We start from the raw sequence: 23,671 nt of genomic DNA, 5'->3' as shown, positions 1-23,671 counted from the left end.
TAACTGTTTAGAAGCCATAGACGTGTAATTAATTGGAAACATTGAAATAACTTTTCAATCAAAAATAAATTCATCTTTTTTTAATTCGATTGGAATTATAGGCGAAGCTGTTTCGAAATATTTTAGATGTTTAATCCTAGAGACACTTTATTGCTTTTACAGAGATTTAATAATATTTAATTATTTTAATTTTTCTGCTTTCTTTTTTACTTTCCTTTTGAAATTTAACAAATCTTTTTTAGTCTAAAATATCTTTATAGCTTTTTTTGATTAAACATTTAGTTTTATGATTTCTTAACAATAACTTCTTGCACTCAATTTGAATTAATTAATTAATAATCAAGTCTAACAGACTCACAGAATCATACATTAAGTGCTAAAGTGGCAGTGATATATATTTATACGAAGAATAATAAAGATTTGTGATAATTCAAGTCAATGACATAAATTAAAAATAAACTCGATAACATATTCAACAGTCCTCATTTATATGTCTCTTAACATTATGTACATTTGACACTAAACGTCTAAGTCTCATATCGATTTTCGATAAAATGCAATATATATAGATTAAAGAAAATTTTTAGTACACTTTAATGATTTAAATTTAAATTTAAGTTTGAAACTTGGATACCAAAATATTTTCACTTAATATGAGACACAATTAATTATTTCGATATTATTAATTTTTTCGACATTATTATACAATATTTATATTCAATGTTATTAAATTTTAAACTGGAAATTATATTGTCATATTTATATATATTGTCCAATATATATGATATAGACATGGATTATATAAGACAAGAATGAAACTAAATTTAATGATGCATACACGGCAGAAATATATGCCAATGATAATTAATGCGTGTCATCTCATAAAATATGCAAATACATCTCAGTCGCGTCAATTACATTAGCCAATAGTTTCATTGATTACGCATACGTTTTGCCTAATTATACACTTTGCCCGTTGATGGGGAAACCGCGAAGTACTACAGAAATGAATTGGTTGTAACTGTTGTACGCCAGGTCATAACTTGTATTCTTGTACAATTAACTAACGTATGTAATGCATTGCTGTTGTTGTTTCGGCAATGGTATAATTAGCATAAGACATCATGATACAATTAAAGTTTACGATTGGTAAAGTTTACGAATGGTCATAATATCGTTTAATCGTTATGCGATTCTGACACAATTTCTGTTTTATGTTTTAGCGGATGAATAATACAAATTGCTATTAAAATCAAAATCTATAACAACATCTAGTTATACACATAAACAAAACTATAATTGAATAAAATTTGCATAGTATTTATCAATACCATTGAAGATCCATCTAATAATAATTGAATCAGAAAATTTTATCACGAATAGGTATAAAATGTTTTTGCCCCCTTTATCTTTTTTAGATTACTTTACATTAGATTAGCTGAAGTTTCGCCAAATTTATAGAAAATTACAACGATCTGGTGAATTTAGATCTTCGTTATTGTAGGTATATAGTAACAAACCGATTTGCTTATAGTTAGATGGTCATAGATGGCAGTATTAAGGTTACCGATACTACCGTTTTTTTTTGTACTTCTCCTTGTGTGTCCGAACACGTTACTTACCTTTTATTTGCTGTGAGCATACGTATATACAAATAGATTGAGTTTTCTTTTAACGAAACGAGTCTTTGATTTCCCACGAAATCCCAACAATTGGTAGCAGAGCGTGGTTAGCAAAAGAGACCATGGGATTAGAAAAGATAGTCGATAAAAGAAATCGAAGCACCCGAAAAAAAAGGGGTTAGAAAGACAAAAGGTAAAAATGGCGGAAAAAACATTGCCCACTGTCCCGTTGTTAGTGACGGACAACTATTTTAATTGGCGTATAAAGATGGAATCGGTCTTACAATTAAAGAGGCTATCAAGTGCCCTCACGAGTGATCGACCATCAGAAGACGACAAAAAGAAAGCAGAGTGGGACGAAAAGAATGCAGACGCAGTGGCCTGTATTCGATTATCGCTAAGCGATGGACAGATATTACAGTTTGCTGAGGAAAAAAATGCAAAACGTTTATGGAAAGCGATACACGATGCCTTTGCTGCAGAAGATAGGGCTATTGATGCTGAAGAAGAATTAAGAAATATAAAAATGATAGACAACGAGACGATCAGCGAATATATAAGTCGCGCCAGAGGCTTATCAGTAAAATGCGCCTCAGCGGACTTGAATATATCTGAACGACAACTTGTATACAATGTTGTACGAGGACTTCATAATAAATTCAGCCAGGTACGTGAGATATTAAAAACTCAACGAGAAAAGAAGCTGGATGAAATTCTGGAAATCGTTAAAGAAAAGGAGAGAGAAATACAGAAGAAAAACAACAATGGAAATAATAATAACTCCCAGGAAGGTGCATATGCGGCTAAGGATCGTCACAAGAAGAATAATAAGAAGAGGTGCTACGTGTGTGGAAAAATTGGACATTTATCTAAAGACTGTTATTATCGTAAGGATAAATCAGAACAAAACGTTTTCAATAACAGTAAGAAAAATAAAAGAGATAGTATTAAAGGTAACTCTGATAAGAATACAAATTATGTGTCAGAAGATAGGGTAGACTACGCTACTTTTCATGCTTTCAATGCTAGCACACATATAAGGTTAAAAAGTAATAATTGGATCGTAGATAGCGGTTGCACATCACATATGACATTTGATAAAAATTATTTCATTAAATTTAAGCCTATCAGAGGTAAAGTTTATTTAGCTGGTCGAAATAATGTTATAGAGTCTAAGGGTATTGGCACAATAAAAGTTAAAGTACAGGATGATAAAGGTAAAATAAATTATGTTATTATGTATGATGTCGTATACGTTCCCACTTTAACTTATTATCATAACTTATTATCTGTTATGAGATTAATGGACCGCGAACTTGAGGTTAATTTCGTTGATCACACAGTTAAAATTTGTAGTAAAAAAGGTGGTGAGGTCATTGTCGTAGGAGAATGTATAGATAGTCATATTATTGTTGATATGATATCCATAAAAGAAAATAGCACTAATGAATGTAATAATGCATACATAAATAATAAAGGTAATAAAGATGCAACTAGTGATAAATTCAATGAAAATATTGAAAATATGGCACCGTAGGTTGGGTCACGTAAACAATAAATATATACAGAGATTAATAAAAGAAAACCTTGTCATCGGGATTAATAATAAACTAAGAGAAATCAATTGCGAAGCTTGTAAAATATGCAAATTATCTAGAATGCCTCACAAAAGTGTAATGTATGAACAGAGTAATGAGGTATTAGAATTATTACACTTAGACGTTTGTGGGCCCATGCCTGTCAATTCTATTGGAGGTTCACGTTATATATTACTCATTGTCGATGATTATAGTGGCATGTATTTTACCTATTTTCTTAGAAATAAGAGTGATGTTTTTTCTACATTTATAATATTTAAAGAAAAATGTAAAAATGTGTTAGGTAAAAAGATTAAATGTATTCGCACCGATAACGGTAAAGAATTCATAAATAATGAGTTTCGTGAGTTTACTAACGAGGCAGGTATTGAGCAACAAAAAACAGTTCCGTATAATCCGGAAAGTAATGGAAAAGTAGAAAGAGGAAATAGAGTAATCTTAGAACGCGCACGTACATTACTACATGAGAGTTGTTTGCTTCTGACATTTTGGGCGGAAGCGGTTGCATACGTTACGCACACATCGAATTTAACTCCGAGAAAAAATAAGATTAAAACGCTGTATGAATTATGGTATAACAAGATACCTAATATCAGTTATTTAAGAACATTTGGATGTATCGCATATTATCATGTTCATAAAAATGCGCGTAATAAATTACAGCCTAGTGGTAAGAAAGCGATAATGGTAGGATATGCGCGAGAACGAGTCGGGTACCAGTTATTTGATATTGAACGTAAAGTAATAATTGAAGAACGTAATGTAATTTTTGATGAAAATCAGAAAGGAAGTTATTTCTTGGATAAACAAAAAATAGTCAACAATGATAACATGAATTGGAGTATCGAAGATATTCTTAATTTATCAGACAATAGTAATACAAATTCTGAAGATAATAAGGAAAGCGATATAGATTCAGACGTAGAGAATATAGAAAATAATGAAAGGGAACCATGTTTAGAAAACAATGATCTAAATAGGAATAATGATAAATTTCAGGATATAGGAAACTGTACTAGAGGAAGACCAAAGGGCCTTACGATGACAGAAAGTTTAAGGCAGAAGGAGAAAATTTTAGCGGATAGAGAAGAACGATTAAGGAAAGAAGACGCTCTGAAAGACTTGAAAAAATTAATCACGCTCAACTAGCGGAGAATATCTACATACCACGTGATTTTAATGAAGCATGTAACGATAAAAATTGGCAAGAAGCGATGGAAAATGAATTAGAATCGTTAAGTAAACATAATGTATGGGATGTAGTAGAACGTCCAAAAGATATAAAAACTGTTAAAAGTAAATGGGTATTTAATATTAAAAGGGATAATGAAAATAGTAGTATTAGATACAAAGCGAGACTCGTAGCAGCCGGATACAATCAGATTAAAAATAAAGATTATGATGAGTCATACTCCCCGGTTGTAAGCATTGACGCATGGCGAGCGTTAATGGCAATTGCTGCCAAGAAAAGATTAAATATAAGATTCTTCGACGTTAAAACGGCATATTTATATGGTAGATTAAATGAGACAGTGTATTTAGAACCACCACCAGGGTTTGAAAAAAAATTTGAAAAGGGAAAAATATGTAAACTTAAAAGAAGTCTATACGGATTACCCCAATCAGGGCGAAATTGGTACTTTAGACTAAGGGAGGAACTATTAAAAAATGGTTTTAAGGCGTTAAATTCAGAAAGTTGCATTTTTACTAATCCTAAACAAACGAATTTCTTTATGTTCAGCTCATACGTCGATGACTTCACTACTTTAGACGACGACAATCATAACTGTGAGAAAATTCTAGAATCATTACGGATAGAATTTGAAATCAATGAAACTACAGAATCAAAAATGTTCCTCGGTATGAAAGTAGAGAATGTGAGTTCAGGTATATATTTAAGTCAGACTGAGTATATAGAAAAATTATTAAATAAGTATGGAATGTTAGAATGTAAGCCGGTTAAAACTCCAATTATAAAGGAGAGGATAGGATATCTGAACAAAATGGTGAAAAATATGATATTAATTCATATCAAGAATTAGTTGGAGAACTTTTGTATTTAGCAAATAGAACAAGACCTGATATCGCATTTGTAACTTCATATTTATCACAGTATAATCATTGTCCGGAAATGCGACATTATATGTTAGGTAAAAGGGTACTACGATATTTACAAGGCACCAAATATAAACGCCTCTACTATGATCGTAATAAGTCTGGATTGTTAAAAGCATATTCTGATGCCAGTTGGGGCAATGCTGAGAATGGCAAATTATTTTCAGGGGGAGTTATATACATTGGCAACTTATTTCATGGAAGGGTAAAAAACAGCGAACAGTTGGAAATTCGACTTGCGAAGTAGAATTATTTGCAGTCTCTGAAATTGTTAAAGATGTTATATGGCTTCAAAATATGCTTACAGAATTAAAATGTACCGAATATATAAGTAAACCAATTAATATATTTTGCGATAATCAAGCGACTATACAATGGCTAAAGAACGCAAGATCGTCAACCAAAACACGACATGTTAATCTAAAATTTCATTTTGTACGAGATGAAATCGAAAATGGAGTTATTGAAGTATTGTATATTAACACGGATGAAATGATCGCTGATTGTTTGACAAAATCTGTTTCCAAAGAAAAACTGGAATGGTGCTGTAAGCACATGCAATTGATTGAACAATATTGTCAATAGTTTAAATAAGAGCGATTATCTGTATGCAAAATCGATTTGTAGAGGGAGAGTGTAGGTATATACCCAGACAGCACAAAAAGGCCAAAAGATGTCTTAAAGACGTCTAGAAGACTTTAAGACTTACATCTTTAAGTCGTCTTTTAGATGTCTTTTGGACATGTGTGCTGTCTGGGTAGTAACAAACCGATTTGCTTATAGTTAGATGGTCATAGATGGCAGTATTAAGGTTACCGATATTACCGATATTACCGTTTTTTTTTGTACTTCTCCTTGTGTGTCCGAACACGTTACTTACCTTTTATTTGCTGTGAGCATACGTATATACAAATAGATTGAGTTTTCTTTTAACGAAACGAGTCTTTGATTTCCCACGAAATCCCAACAGTTATTAAGGAAAACCTAGATTAAACAATAATATGAATAGAAATAATATTATACTAAATCCGTACTAACATCGATGTGTGCTTTAGCATTCAATTTCTCTCACTGATAACTTTAGAAATATAGATTTCCTTTATATGTTTGTTAGGAAATAAACGTTAATAGAAAGTTTTACAGATATTCAGCGACTTATATACAAGCGATTATACATTATATACTTTTCATATACTTAATATACTTAATATTTTTTTAAGGATTTAATTATTTTGATCTAGAGAATGTTTAAAATTTTTTGCTAAAACATTAGTTATATTCGTCTGTTATGCAAAAATATTTAAAATAGAATAAAAGAGAAAAGTGAGAAAAAACTCTTTTTTTATATTATATTTCCGTTTTTATTCATATATTACATACAACCATAATTTCTATACAATTTATTTTTATGTTGAAAATAAAGAATTGCTCTAGATAGAATAGTTATTTGAAAAATGTTATTTATAATAATAGAAAAAGAGGAAGGCATTTTGAAAATTTGTTTAATAGAAAATTTGTTTAACGGAAGAATATATTTTAAAATTAGGTCATTGATGGCTATAATATTGCAAGCCGTTTAAACAATTGTTTCAACTAATGTTTCAATAAAATCAATTTCGTTATTCTTAAGCTAAAAAAAATTAAAAGAAACTATATAACTATATAATAAGAAACTTAAGAGAAACTATATAACATTAATTTTTATAATAATGAATAATTGTTAATTGAAAACGAGCTGTAAACTTATTATATCGTATGTAATCCCATAAATTTTAATATCATCTATTTTTATATCAAATCTTATGTAAATTTCCGACGAATTAAAGTTGAAAATATTTTTTAATGATATAGTTTATATATATATGTATCTCTGTAAACTTTTAGATTATTCGACCGCGATGAATAAATAAAAGTAAGTTCTACATTATTAAGTTTGTTTCGAGCACGTTGAAGTGTATAAATTACTGCAAAATATCCGATAGCTATTGTATCCGTGGATACGTTTTTCTCGAATATGAATCCCTTCTCAGTATATGTTAGAAACTTCAAGTGCTTTTTTCGGGATTTGATTTATGATGATATGCAACTTCAAACTTTGTAAATAATGTTATATATTTTTCGAGTAAAATATCGGCAATTGAAATATTTACTAGTCAATAGAATAACGAAAATTTACATTCATATATATTTCAAAGTTTTATTATATGAATTTTCGTGACAATTTTCTGTGTTCCTCAATAAATATTTTTTTTATATTTAATGTAGATATGTTTTCAAACTTTTTTAAAATTCTAAATAAAAAAATTAAATAAAAGTAAATTATTTAAAATTATTATTCTTTGGCATATATATTTTTCTTATAATATTGATATAATTAATGCATAAAAAATTATATTAATATTAATAACAATTAATAACAATATTAATAATAATTATTCATTTATTCCTCGCCTTTGTGCTCGCTTACTGAATTTAAATATCTTGTTTTCGCATGATATTTATAAAAAATCTATTATTTTTTATATTATATTTTTATGTGTATAAATAGGGTATTTTATTTCTTTTTCTATAACAAACATAATTCCAATATATAGTTTGTGCAGAGTTGATGGTTTCGCTATGCGTGAGCAAGGGTTTGCACTCAATTACTCGGTACAGCAATAAAGCTTTATTGTTCTTGCGCTAGCATCGATTTGGTATCAATGGTGGATGCCTCACGCGTTGAAAAATTCACGAACGTGATTAATTCCCGTAGTTATTGTTTTTCCATTTAGCAGGATTTCGGCAGTGATTTTGGCATTTCGTAACAATGGCGATTCAGAGACATTTTACAACAATTCGCGATTTGGAGACTCGTTAATCAAGATGCTTATTGAATGCTTTAAAATATTATCGGTACTATATAATGGGCTGATATGATAAATCGAATGCAAAGTCGTCGTAAACCAATTTAAAAAAGATGTGCAATGAGCGAATATTTGTATGTTTTAAAAAAATTGTAAATATATAGATTCAATATTTAATTGTAAATATATAGATTCATCTACGTCCAAAAGAAAAGAAAATAGTTTAAAAAGTAAATTTTTTAAATGTATCATTGATTAAATATGCCATAACTCATTCAAAATTGTTACATATGAAATAATATTAATAAGTTTTACATTTTGTGTAATAAAGCTCGATTCACTTTATAATTATTACTTGAATTAATTATTATGGAACTGTTTTTGATGTAATTTTGATATAATTTTTTTGTAATTTCTTTTTGATAATTATTGCGTTATTATATCATTATTATTATTATTATTATTTTATGTTATTATGTTATTATGTTTTTATGTTATTATGTTATTACATGTTTTATGTTTATTATGTTATAGAATTATATTGCTTTTATTTTTATTGCAATTCAAAACAATGAAAATTCTCTCTTTTTTTAGAATTCCTATTATTTCGTTTTCTTATAATATTGGGTTTTTCTCTCTCTAAAAATTCTGAAATATCTTTTTTCTTTCAAAAAATTCTAATCTTATTAAAATAAATTTTTGCATAAAAAATCTTATATTTGTGTTGCGACTCTGAATTCATGTATAAGTTCATATGCTATAATCGTATATGCATGCACTGATGGATACATATGTGTACGCACAATAGACTGTACCGACTGCAAGTTTATTTCAAAAGCTATTATTTGACGTAGGATAAAAAAATTAGATTTTCAACGTTTCGAGGATTGCATAGCTATATCTGAAATCTGTTTATTTTATTTTCCTTGCCTTTCTTTTTATTCTATCATCTTTGATGCGTTGCTCCCAATTAGATAGTAATTAATAAAATATTGTCGTGTATCAAAAATAATATGCTATAGGATAATGACTGTGTCCTATAGTTTTAAATTACTGACTCTTGTGCAGAGCGATTGCTACATGATTCTGCATAATTGATTCGGACGGGCGAGGCCATGACTAGCCCGGTGGAGACTGATAAGATATTATCCGGGCTACTGTAATTGTGTGCTCGGTCGAGTCAATCAGAACGCGATTATATGTCGTCTTGTCTCGCCCGATACCTATGGAACAATGAGCTGGTTTCCCAAGCACTGCCGTGAATGAGTGATAATTAATCTGGATGGTCAAGTTTCCTCTGCTATCGATACGCTCATTCGCTTGTTTCTGATTTGCGGAAAGCGGAAATGTTTGATGAATTTAACATTTCGTAATAAATGGGTAGTTCAGATTGAATATCAATATCATGATATTCCAAATAATTGGCAGAATTCGAATTAGTACTAAACAAACGCTTGATATTATAATGAATATAAAAATATGTTTCAAGATACACATCTTTTCTACGAGTATTTTCTAGTTTTTTCTCTAAATAATTAAAATCAAATAATTAAATTTAATAAGGCTATATAATATTTATTTATTAATAATATAATATTTATTTATTAATAATATAATATTTATTTCATAATAGTGTTTGTATTAAATAATATACACTGTAACTAATTGTAAGCTAGATATATGATTAAATGAAACTTTAATTTGACTTTCTATCATTTATCTAATTAAAGCTATATTAATTATATATTTAAATTATATTTTTTATGTTACTTTGTTTAAATAATATCTTTAATTTTTCTTTTACTCGTAATAGGCAGGTTAAATCACATATTTAATTAATAAAGAAAAATGAAAAAAGAAAAAAAATATTTATTTAAAAAAATAAAGAAATTTGTTTGGTTATAACACATTCTATAATATCCAGCTTTTAAATTTTAGAATAATGGATATTGCCGAAGATTGATTGAAACGTTACATATATGTGGTTTATTTCCATTGACTAACAGAATTTTTAAGGTCAGCATCAATATATCGAATAAAAACAATCTATTTTTATCTTACAATCGGTCTCGATTGAAGGTCATTCAAATCGATAGTCTATTATGTTTTTACGTTTTAATGGCATGTCTGATTTGTTTTTTTTTCGGTACAGTAAAATGAATATTACAAAGAATAATATAGGATTCTCATCCTCAGTAATTTCAATTTATCAAGGTTTTTCACTTAGTCAAACATCTCTTGTTTTACATACGCGAGGTTAAATTAATTTAACCGCCTTTAATCATATCGAAGAGATGTGTGAGAGAGAATAGCTTGTAGAAATGTTTCTGCGGTTGACGTGCAACAGAGACCCAAGCATAACGAGTATTGTTCGTCCGCTTGAGGAACAATAGGTACTCTACTTCATTCATCCGTCTACAATTACACGAAATTAATGGAAATGAAAATCGGAATCCGGCTGCGCGGTAACATAATGAATGCGTTATACATACATTGGGATATGTTCGCTCTTGTATTATTGGCATTCGTATGTCACACGCGTTACCTCTATTATTTATAATGTATCGATACAGAAATGTAGGAAAAACTAGAGTCATCACTTAATTGTGTCACATAATATCATGAATTTATTGTGTTTTATTTTCAAACAATTTTAATACTAATATTTAATATATATACTTTAAATATACTAATGTATATCTACAAATATTCACAAATACTTCCAATCTAATTAAAAAATTGTCTGTTTTATATATATATATATATATATATATATATATATATATATATATATATACTCTTTTAAATTGAATCAATAAAAATGTTTCTAATTAAAACTGTGACAAGATTTTCGGAGATTATTGAATATTTTACTAATTAGTAAAAACGCATTTTGCTTTTTTTATTAATCAGTATATTTTATTAATCAGTAAAAGCACATTTTGTTTTTTTGTCTTATGTTTTACTAATTATGACAATAGGACATTGAAAAAACATTTATTACAAAATATATTATCACTAACTCGTTTCAAGGAGATTTTGTTGTTTAGAAAATGCTACTTATAATTAAAATGTTATCAATATATTTCATTTAAGAGAGCGTTAAAAATTAATTCGATTAGTTTGTGATAAATTTTTTTATTGTTATTGCTGTATGAAGGAATAAAAAAATAATTATATGTTCAATGCAAACCGTTCTGGTATAAAAAAAGCTCATATATACAGGGTGTGTCATTTTAAGTGATGCAGCTGAATATCTCGAAACCATGGCGGTTTCGGTGAAAATGTTTTAAACAAAAGTTTAAACAATTGTATGGTTTTAAGGGGGCCATAAGATGGTGTCATTGGTTTTACCTTAAAAAGTCGTTTGAAGGTTACGTGAAGGTCACCTTTAATTTCTTAAATGGAATCCCCTATTTTTTATTACTTATTCTTGTAGCTTATGTCGAGAGCTTTCCAAAACACTATAATAAAGTATTTCTTCTGCAATTAACAATTACATATTTTTTCTTAAAAATAACTATGTATTTTCTTTACACCAATTGATTCCTCTCATTATTTTGTACATAAAAGTATTAAGGTAAGATAATCGAAAAATGAATATTTTACTAGATATTTTATGGTTTGTAAAATTAAGAAATTATTTCAAGCCTCATAACTCGAAAAGTACTCAATGAAGAAATACTTTATTATAGTGTTTTGGAAAGCTCTCGAGATAAGCTACAAGAATAAGTAATAAAAAATAGTAGGTTTCATTTAAGAAATTGAAGGTGACCTTAACGTGACCTTCAAACGACTTTTTAAAGTAAAACCAATGACACCATCTTATGGCCCTCTTAAAACCATATAACTTTTGTTTAAAACATTTTCACCGAAACCGCCATGGTTTCGAGATATTCAGCTGCATCACTTAAAATGACACACCCTGTATATATTATTTTGTTTATATACTCGTTCGATATTTGATTCATAAATGAATTTTTTATAATCTTTCTGAAACGATGAAATTTTCGATAATTTGTGAGATAGAAATGTGGAAAACAAATAGCTGAACTAAATTTGTGAAAGTTAGATATACAGCACATGTCAACATCGAATTTCATCATAGTATATGTGTTGTACCGAGATATTGATATAATTGTTGAAATAAATATATTAATTAAATTACCTTTAATTAGAGAAGATTTAATACAAAATGAGTATGCCGAAAAAAAACATTATTATTAATTCAATATTTTCAACTAAAGAAATCGACGATATCATAAGATAAAAAATTAGAAATTTGCAATCAAATTATATCAAAGCATTTTAAATATAGTATTTTTCCAATCATTCTTTATAGAAAAAATTAGTGAGATTATTTATTTGAAAAAAATTTTAATTAAATGACTATTTTTATTTAAATAATGTTTTAATTATTTTAATAATGAATTATTAATATGTAATCACAATTATAATTTAATATAAATGAATATTTCATTACTTTACTGTAAATTTATATTATTGATACGTATCTTTGTATAATTTAGTATATATATATATATATATATATATATATATATATATATATGTATATATATATATATTTTATATTAATATTTATATATTTTAATAAATTTATATGAACACAACAGTATCGATATTATTTAAATTGATAAAATATTAAATTGTTAAAAAATATCGTCAAAATATCTCAAATTAGTAAATTTCCTTGTACAGTTTGAGACTTATAAGACGTTTAAGACGATAAGCTAATATGATGGTATGGTATATATGGTGATAACTCTTCACACGTGAGATCAGATAGCATCAATTCCGAATTGCTTGTGGTGATGGGACAGTGGTTTGGTCATCTCCAGATTTGATCTCCGGTGTCTACGTCCCCACGGGAGACACGTCAAAGCTGTCGAACATAGGTCGGCAAACATGCGGATTCGGGGCGTCCACGCATTGTGGTGACGCCGGGAACAGTTCAAAGCCCATGGCTGACCTGCTAACGTCCTTGGTATATGCCGTCGATGGCCTTCCATGATCAATCAGATCGATTGCCTTTGCTCAGTTAAATAGACGGAAAGTTAGGGTTATATATCTCTCAAGCAATACGCACGTATTCGAACTTGATTAAGTCGAATGAGTAATAGAAAGTGTAATGGATTCCCCATAATAATTTACTCGTCTCCTAAGAGCTTTGATATTTATCTAGAAATGGAAAATAAAAATTTTTTGAGATTCTTTATTTTTAAAGAGAAAAAGAGAGAAAGAGAGAGAGGGGGGGGGGAGAGGGAAATTATATATATATATATTTATCATTATTTGTAATACATATCTTATAAAAACGCGCATTTATTCTCACTCTCTCTCTCTCTCTCTCTTTCTCTCTCTCTCTCTCTCTCTCTCTTTTGCCGATTTACTTTACCAAAATATCGCCCTATCTAAACGAGAGGAGAAGGAAAATTTTTTCTAATTTAATTTAATTATTAATTTAATAATAAAATAATGCACAAATCATATAAAAAATAACGTTTTAATCAATTTCTCGTATAATGCAATATTTATTCAGCTCATTCGAGAAAAACTCTTGCAAATCGAGCACTTAGAATCTCATAATCAGAAGTATCATTGTTTTATAAACTATAACAGCATATCATACTGATTAAATAGATTAGATATTCATAAGTTTAATAAAGCTGTCGTGAACCGTCAGAAAAATGCATTTTATAATTGTGGAACACACACACACACACACACACACACACACACACACACACAGAGGAAAATTTTTAAAAAGATAATATACACACACACACACACATATATATATATATATATATATATATATATATATATATATATATATATAATTTATTTTTAAAAACTCTTTTTAGTTATGTAATTGAGTAAATGAAAGAGAGAACATTTTTCGTAACGAGAATATAAGTACGCACCTGTTTTTACCAATTTTTGATATATTTTCATTCTGCGTTTTCATTATGCGGTACTTTAGTTTATTCTTTTTTAAACTCGTCACATCTTTTTATTTTTATGAGATAAAGAAACATCTTTTTAAAATAAAATTTTGTTTCAAAAATGTGAAAAATAGAAGAAAAAGTAATTTAATCTTATAATTGAACATTGATTATTTTATTATTATCATTATTATTTTTAGTTTTTTGTTTTGATAGACTTTTTTTCTGCAAGAAATTCGTTTTATCATAGACATACTACTGAAAACTACTGTATTGAAAACGGGAAACTTCGTAAACTAGGACGACTTATTAAAGATGCGCATGTGATACATTAGTAATTCGTTTATTGGTTCTAACCTGGTAGCTTGAACTATATTAGCTCACACAAAGCAACTCTGTCTTCCTGTTTGTAACAAAGTCGATTTTCGACAGAAGTGCTCTCCGGGATAGAGTGCCCTCGTTCTTATGTAGTTAAATTAAGATTTAAGAAGAAATGTTTATTAAACGAAACAAAACAATAGTATTCATCATATTTACTTTATTCCGGATCTACTAATGTGTATTTTCGAATAAAAACAACTACGAAATTACTTTTCAACAAATGCTGCGTCTTTTGTTACATTGTTACATTACTTTGATCGGCTTTTTCGAGTTTGTTGAACATATAAACAGAGGAAGAGAAACAGAAAGAGAGAGAAAGATGTGTTGATACTAGAGAAGTTTATTTTATAAACTTTATTTAACGTTTCAGGTTAAATATAACGAATAAAAATGCGCTATCGAAATTTCCAAAATTAAAATAAACTTGTTTGAATGATTTTTTTAGCTTTTTAAAAAAGTATTTTTAATTGTTTATTTTATAATAATATTAGCTTAAAAACAGTAATATCGATTATTAATACTTTAGCATTACTTTATATATTATTTATTTACTTTTCATATTTATTATGTAGAATTAAAATTATTCGAAATAAAAAGAAAATCCAAATATAATAAATAAGAGAGAGAAAATATCTATCAAATGTTATCAAATGCATGTGATATTAATTTAACATATTTAATTGGTTTTCCTTTTTAATTTTTCTTAGATACTTGATGTTTCTTTAATAATCTAATATTTATAAGTTAATTCTTAGTCATATCTCTCTGCAATATATATCAATATAAATAAATTATGATTGTTCATTAAAACCGGCTTATCATTCATCAATGCACATGAATCGAATATATATTACATTTCGAGACTTTCGAGTCTCGACATAATATGCCTTTTTCAGAGAAGAATCAAGAATGTCGCTGCTAGAACATTATATTTGCTTGTTAAAAATCAAAGACGCTATGTACAGTGTGTGTCTCCGTCGCATAATTTACGTAATCTCATTTCAGTATACAAACATTATCGTTCATAAATGGAATATCATATTCTTTTTCTCGTTTTTTCAACCTCGTCGCATGTCGTACTGTTTGTCGAGAAATATACGAAAGCTATTTGTCGGTGGTGACGTGTGCGTGAACGTACGTGCACATGCGTCTGTGCACACGTGCGCAGACCTACCGATTTCACGGAGGTCCTTGTATAACTCCGGCTTGTCGGAACTTTAATAGAAATTCTCCTAGAGACGATCGATCGAGCAACCGTCCGCCACTGTTCAAGAAGTAACTCCACCTTTCAATTATTACAAACGTCATCGGATCAGGTTTCAATTATTGTAAACGTCAATGTTCGTGTTGAAGCGCTCAATCCATAGTATCGATGTAACATATAATAAAATTGCTGGGAAAGTTTTTCGTGAGCATGACAGGTAAAGAATGTCTCGTGATTCTTACGATTTTGTAACTACTCTCAATTTGATCCAAATCATATAGAATAAAAAAGTACGATACGTAATTTTTTTACATACAGCTTTCAGTATTAAAGCTATTTCAAATTTTTTTTGAATTTTATTATTCCTTTTTTGATCTTAACTGAAAAATTAGGAAAAAAATTGATTTATGTAAAGGAATTTTCTAAAAAAGGCCAAATATATTTTATGGCTTAAAAATTTAGTGATACACATAAATTGAAAGTTTTTTATAGAATGTGATAATTACTATCATTTATGAAAATATATATTTCTAGAATATACTTGAATACATTTCTAATATACTTGATAGAATATATATTCTTTTTTTCTCAAAGAATTCTTGGTATATTTTTAAAAAGAAATTTTGACAATTAATATTAGAAAAAATAAAAATAGAAATAAAAATTCTGGCAATTTTTTGATTTTTATATAGAAATTGTTTTTCAAACTTCCATTGGTTAAAGGTTTTTGAAAATATATTTGTGCACTTTTTATCAAAATTCTAAATAATATTTATTTATATTTTAAATAATAATTAATATTTTAATTAAAAATTATATTATAATTTGTTTTTTAACGGAATCAAAAGAAGTCGTATCATATTTTATACTTCATATATTAAAATTCTTCTTCTTGATGTTTTAATCTCGTTTTTTATATAAGATTATTTTGCTTTAGCGTCATATTGCTTTAGCATCATATTAACATTCGAAATATAACATCCGAAATACAGAATAGCACCTGCCAGTATCCGTTGTATAAAAACTGTGAGATAATAAAATTAACGGTTCTGTATTATCGTTGCAACCCTGCTCCTCTTTATTAACTGATTATCGTTATTAACGCGGTTTATTGGCAGGTGATCTGGCCTGTGGGAACGCTTCCCTTCTCTCTTCCTGCGTCTATATCCTCTTTTTTTGAACTCCAATCGCTAACTAGCTGCTCCACTATGAACCGACGAGCGAACAGCGAGAAATATTATCGGTGACGTTCGTTAAATATCGAGCCCGTTAAAACGCCACCCATCCTGGATAAACGTCCGGCACCAGAGCGACGATAAATCCGCGGGCTACCGCGCTCGCATGCTATTGAATATCACACAAGCGGGATTTCGTGAGAACCTCCGGTGTTGTCGGGTCGCGGATTTCGGTCGCGACACTGCTGCTCGTTATATGCTGCAATTAATTATGATAAGCAGTAGCAGCGATTAATTGTCGTCCGACTTTCGAGAAAGAGGCAGTAATTACTTTCACGCGGTGTCTACCGGTGATAACTTAGCGACGAAGCTAACATAAATGCGCGGCGTGCAAATTGCAACTTTCCTCTCGAAAGGTGAAAAGAAAAATAGACCAGTTGGAAATTTACGAGGGGAGGATATAATTCTTGTAGTTTATATAGGAGAACTGGGCATTCCTGCCCTAAGATTTATTTTATAAATTATATTTATAATTATAATTCCACACAAATACGTACATCTCTATTTATTGAAATTATAGTATCAAGAGAATATTATTTAAATGTAATATAGCAATTATATTTTATTGCGAGTTAGATCGCGCACGCCCTAGACGCGAAATATGTGTATGATTGATTGTGCATGATCGATAGAATTCGTGCTACGTGACATAGCAGGCCGATGCGAAATCGAAAGCAGAGTTACGGATCAGCCGGTCGAGAAACACGTGTTTATTTACTTCGAGCCTTCCCTGACATAGCTCTTGTATCGAATTTGAATATAACGCAGTAATTTCCTGAATATATATATATATTCTTCGCTTTTATATATTTTCCTTCCGACATTATCTGTCTGTACGTAAATATAACTCGGTTTCAGCCTTCTCCGTCTACAGTAATTACAAAATTTATTTATGGATTAATTAAGGTAATTATGATAATAGATTAATTGCGACAAATAAATAATTATATCGTAACTCTTTGATGTTACAATTTTAATAGTATAATATATATTTTAAGTTATATTTATTATATTGTATGTAATTGATTAGATTGTAATAATTGATTATATTGTAATTGATTAAATTGTATAATTTGATTATCTTGTATGATGATTAAAAAGAGAGAGAGAGAGAGAGAGGGAGAGAGAGAGAGAGAGAGAGAGAGAGAGAGAGAGAGAGAGAGAGAGAGAGAGAGAGAGAGAGAGAGAGAGAGAGAGAGAGAGAGAGAGAGAGAGAGAGAGAGAGAGAGAGAGAGAGAGAGAGAGAGAGAAGTTGCAAAAATAGTAATATTACTCTTACTTGTGGTAAAACTTTATTCTGCTTAAACAAAGCAGCTTTTTAAATTCTTCTTTACAGTTTCATATTCACGTATTCGGTCGAAGTTTGATTTCTACTTTCTACAATTCTTGAAGAAAGATGTGTCTGGCATATTTAATAATAAGACGGAAAATTCATGCAAAATGTACGTACGTAATTTATCTTTATTGTTTCTTTATTGGCTTAAGTAAGAAATTTATAAAATTAAGTGAATTAAAAAGTTTGATAAAAAGTGCCGTTCACGAATATTTATTAGGAAGTTTAATAAAAAGAAAAGAATAAAAGAATTTATTATTATATTACGTATCTTTATTTATTTTTTGAAATGCGAAAATACTTAATAAACTTGGAGAAATATATAACGTATAGGTAACATGATTGGCTTCTAGTATCATAACATAATATTTTATTGCGAGTTATTGATTCAATATATTCAAAGTCAAAAATTTTATCTGCACAAAGAGTTGTCCTGCGTAAACTAATTTATAATTTTTTTATATAATATTATATTGATCATAAAAAAGTTAAGTATCTTAGAGGAACATCTCGATGCATTATTACATATTATACGCATTATAGTGTCGTGACATGCGGTTATTATACCACTTGGTTAATTTGTATCTTATGGTATTAAGAGCAATAATTACAGAATATGTAGTCTGAATAAATCGCAGTGGTTAAAAAATCGTAATTTTAAGAGAGTTTTTCTATGTTATTTTCACTCATTTCGTCAAGAAATGATCAATGCTATCTAAAGAATTGCAGTAATTGGAATAGAAAAAATAATTAATAGTGTATGCGAAAAATTGATTTTTACAGTTGCATAAAATTGCTTTATTTGGATGAAATAATAGGAAATAGCTGCATGTAGAGATTTCTTTTACGATTTGTGGATGTGAAAAATAACAGATTTAAAAGAAAAGTAAAACATATAAATCTTTCTACAATATTTTTCATCAAAACAATTATAAGAAGATGCAAAAAAAATAAACATTTTTTTCTTTGCGGCACTGATAATGAAAGATGCTGTTCTCTCGTGACTACATTTGCAACGTACTTCAATTAAAACAAGTTTACCTTTTTCACTTTGCAAGTCATCTTATATGTATATAGTACAGAGAATGATATAGTTTTAAGATACAATCTTAAATCACAATTTTAACAAAACTGAATGCCAATTAATGTATAATAATTTTATCCAAAAGTACGACTATTTTTGTAGATAGTCTCGTGAAAAATTATAATAGATTTACTCAATATATATTATAATAAACAAGTTTTATGACAAATTATTTATTATATTTTTTAAACTTTATTCTTTTAAAATTATTCTTTAGGATTTTCAGTTCTTACGCATACATGCGATGTAATGTTTATTGTTGGTTTGGAGTAGTTCGCGTTAATTGATTTACCCAGACTTGTATATATTATACTAGACTGCTAAAAGCGACGTTACAACTGAAGCAGGGCAGCCATTTACAATTGGGGGTAGGATATACAGGATGTCCCAGACTTAACGAATTAGCCGTTAATGGTAGATTCCTGAGATCATTTGGAAACGAAAATCTTAATACCAAAATGTTGAGAAAGACTTCATAAAAATGTTCAAACTACTATCGCATCGAAGACACAATCGCGCTCACTGCAGAATTTTATTTTTTATTTTATATTGATCCCTCTATCAATATCGATATTATCGCATTGTACGCGGGTCTCTTGATGCACTATGTTCCTGAACACAGGAGAACGTAATGCGCCGATTGGTAATCTTTAATCTTTTGTAGCGCCGAAACTACATCTTCCTTAACAATTTGGTGTTAGAATTTTTGTCTCCAAATGATCTCAGGAGTCTGCTATTAACAGCTGATTCGTTAAATCTGGGAGACCCTGTATATACAGGGTATTTTGTATATACAGGGTGTCCCAGACCACCCGTACACCTCTTTTAAAATGAAAATAAATAAATGGCTTTTATCAAAAATCGCGAACAATTTTTAAGTAAATCGGGTACGCTCTATCAAATGGTGATATTTTCAATTTTTGATTCCGACCGAAAATACACCATCCGGATCGGAAGTTGAATTTTTTTAGGGGAACATGGTACTTTTTATTACAGATTCGAATTGTACGTGAAAAAATAAGAAACTTTTGTATCAAACGTTTTTTCTAAAAGTGCCTCTGTCAATAGCCGTGTTAGCAGTATACATATATAGAAGTATGTGAATTTACCTTTGTTCAAACAAAAGGATAAATGACTCATTCTCTGTACACAACGAGCTTCCATTTTCTTATCTAGATTTTTAAACGATAGCAACTTCCATACCCATGAAATTGTCCTTTCAGGTAATTCGTGGATTGCGTGCGCGAGATCTTATCTGATAGATGCAGTCTGAAGGAAGCAATGTCGTTCTCTTCGCTCCTCGCTGAATATGTTCGGGACCTCGTGGTAGATAAACCTTGGTTCCGTATCTTTATGTAAGGGCTTCAATTAAATCTGGCACGAGATACTGTGATCCATCGTATCTCGCGCGTCTGGCGCGAAATTATAACGGCCACGCCGTTAGTCAATGGAGCTTACTAGCCTGGGCTTTATGTGCACCTATTTGCTGTACATTTACGTTCCTTTTATGCCGAGGCAATGTATGGAGCGCACTACCAACATTTCCATACGTCTCATTTTACAATTGAGATTTTATCGATGCATTAAAGCGTACGAATTTCCGATGCAACTTCACGCAGCATGATAAATTGAAATAGCTTCTTTCTTTATTAGTCTACATATTTATAAACGAAGTAGGCTTTTATTTATTTATTTTATATATCTCATTTATGTTTATATTTACACATTTCTTAGAATATTTATTATTATTTTTAATGATATTCCAATATTAATAACTTTGAGATTTTGAAAATGGTATTTAATACTTAGAAGTAATAATATTTTAAAGAATACATTTTTCTAGAGATATAAAAAAGAGGAAATTTTATATTTATATATAAATATTATATATATTCTAAATGTTTATTAGTAAATAAATTAAAAATCTGATATATTAACGGTATTAATATAACTTATTATATATTAACTTAAAGCATAATACAAGCTAATATGATATAATTACATTAAAATTAATTTGGTAAATAAAAGTGCGTCACAATAAAATGCATTGTATATAAGCAATTGTAATTTTAGTAACTTTGTAATATATGTATAATAAATGAAAAGTTCTCTGAAATTGTCAATATCGAATAAAGATGAAACACATCATCGGTTTATTGTCGTCTGAATTATTAATGTTAGATGGCCATATGTGTACATATGTATGTACGATGCCAGTCGTAGATTATGTCTCCTTACACGATACGTCAAGAACTGTAATTGAGATTTTATCGATGCACTAAACGGCTCCAACTTTTGGTGCAACACATGCCGAAGTTTGCATAGTGTCATGATGCAGCAGGCAAACCTTGATGATTTTCTCGAACAACGATTTAGAGACGTTAATAATCGCGAATTACGTCTTAATCGAAGTGTCTATGAATAGATGTTTTAATTTCGATTTATATTTCAATTTATATTAAATTTCAATTTATGTTTATATATTTATGTTATAGACAAAGCAACGACATCGATCTTTTCACCAAGGAACGCGATGAATACCAAAAACAGGAGACAACATTCTTTTTGTAAGTTGTTTCTTAACTTTTTGTACACATGTTTAAATTGTGTATTTGTATTTAATACAATATACATAGGAATTTTTGTTTATTATATCGAAATAAACAATTTTCTTAATTATTCTGAGATTTCTTTAAGTTATTAATATACGATAAGTACACTCGATATTTTTTGTATTGTTTAATTGTTTTATTTTACACTTTGTTGCAATAGATTGTACTTCTCAAGTAGAATACTGATTAATTTCAAAAGTTAGATTTTTTTTCTTAGAAAAAATTATATTAAAGATTTAATAAATTTGTTATACATAAGTTTAATAAATTTTTTATACATAAATTTAATAAATTTTATATACAAAAGTTTTATACATAAGTTGTTACGTAAATATTAATTAAAATTAAATATATTTTAATAATTACATCTCCATTGGGATAAAATTCATTTAGAATTTATTAAAGAATATATTAAAATAATGAAACATTTTATATCAAATAGTTAAATTACTTGAAATTATGAGTATTATATATTTCAAAGACAATCAAATTTTTATATAATTTTTAATTTTTGTGCTTTAATTTTAAAAATTTTCGATATTGTTTAAAAAATTTTTAATTTTTCTATGCTATTATATCACTTGATAGAATTTAGAATATTGAATGCATTAGATCTAAATAATAATTTTATATAAAATAATTTTATATAAAAAGTTTATATTAAAAAGTAACAGACATTAAATATATATTATTCTTTGATAAGAAATTTTTACGAACTTTTTCGATATGAAATTGTCGAGAAAAAGCGCGGTTGCGCGGCGACGAAGCCGAGATTAATTTCCACTAACGCGCTCGTTGAAAATCCTGTCGATACTTGCGAGATTTCTCTTGCTGCGGAAACGGCAGTGCATCTTCATCTGCCGTTGCACGGCACGCATTAGCAAGTTTTTCGACGATGCGGCAGCGCGATAAATCATAGTCGGGACTCCAGATGAGAGACGACGGATGAAAAATGATGTTCCGGCAAACGAACGCGTTACCACGGTCAGAGCAATGCTGAAATCGTGCTCGGACTAAGGACTTGTTCACACAAAAGCGAGCAGAATGCTGCTTCCAACTGTCATTTAAATCTATTTCCGTTCTCTGAGATTTTGACGACTTTTATTTAAAAGAAAATCATCATTTCAAATTGTTCGTATATATATATATATATTTTTTTATAAATACTTTGCGTTCCAAATAATTGACAGAAAATAATCAAATGCAATTTATTTTTTGAACAGTCTAATAATAAGAATGTCTAATAGTAAGCGGAAACAATTGTTATAAATATACAAGTATTTTAAATATTTGTTATTAATAATATTAACTTAATGTTTAAGTAAATCTCGAATCTTGTTAAGTAAATCTCGAATCTTATCATGTAAAATCATGGTAAATTATTTTTTAAAACATTATAGTGTTATTTTTTTTAAAGAGAGGTATAAAGCGCTATATATTTCATAATTTTAGGATATGGGATTTAAGGATTATGGGATTTAGGAATAATAGGAATATTAAATTATTTTTGTCGAAATTATAAACAATAAATATTAATTCGATTTCTAATAAAAAATATTCTTATACTGTCTTCAATTTCTTTTTAAAACTTTAAAACTTGAACATTTTTTAAATATCTAATGATTTATTCGATGTTACCGCAATATCTCACTGTCGTAGACATAGCATAGGATAT

At 28.7% G+C, this 23,671-nt stretch overlaps 1 protein-coding gene across 3 annotated transcripts in view; it reads left to right on the top strand.

Moving 5' to 3' along the window:
* The window catches only part of LOC145971602 (uncharacterized), a 278,198-nt gene that overhangs the window by 79,959 nt on the left and 174,568 nt on the right, over positions 1-23,671 (top strand). For 2 of the 3 annotated variants that reach the window (XM_083099471.1, XM_083099470.1), the window contains one exon: positions 21,880-21,951. The exons of the other annotated variant lie outside the window; for it this stretch is intronic. The gene's annotated coding sequence lies outside the window, so the exon portion shown is untranslated. The remainder of the gene's footprint in view (positions 1-21,879; positions 21,952-23,671) is intronic. 3 annotated transcript variants of the gene reach the window in all.

The sequence above is a fragment of the Camponotus vicinus genome, unplaced genomic scaffold, assembly GCF_025532165.1.
Source record: "Camponotus vicinus isolate PSW18456_S1 unplaced genomic scaffold, iyCamVici1.0 SCAF_5, whole genome shotgun sequence".
In the NCBI taxonomy this organism is placed as follows: domain Eukaryota; kingdom Metazoa; phylum Arthropoda; class Insecta; order Hymenoptera; family Formicidae; genus Camponotus; species Camponotus vicinus.
Note: the sequence above shows the minus strand (reverse complement) of the source record. Positions and strands in the feature narration are given on the sequence as shown.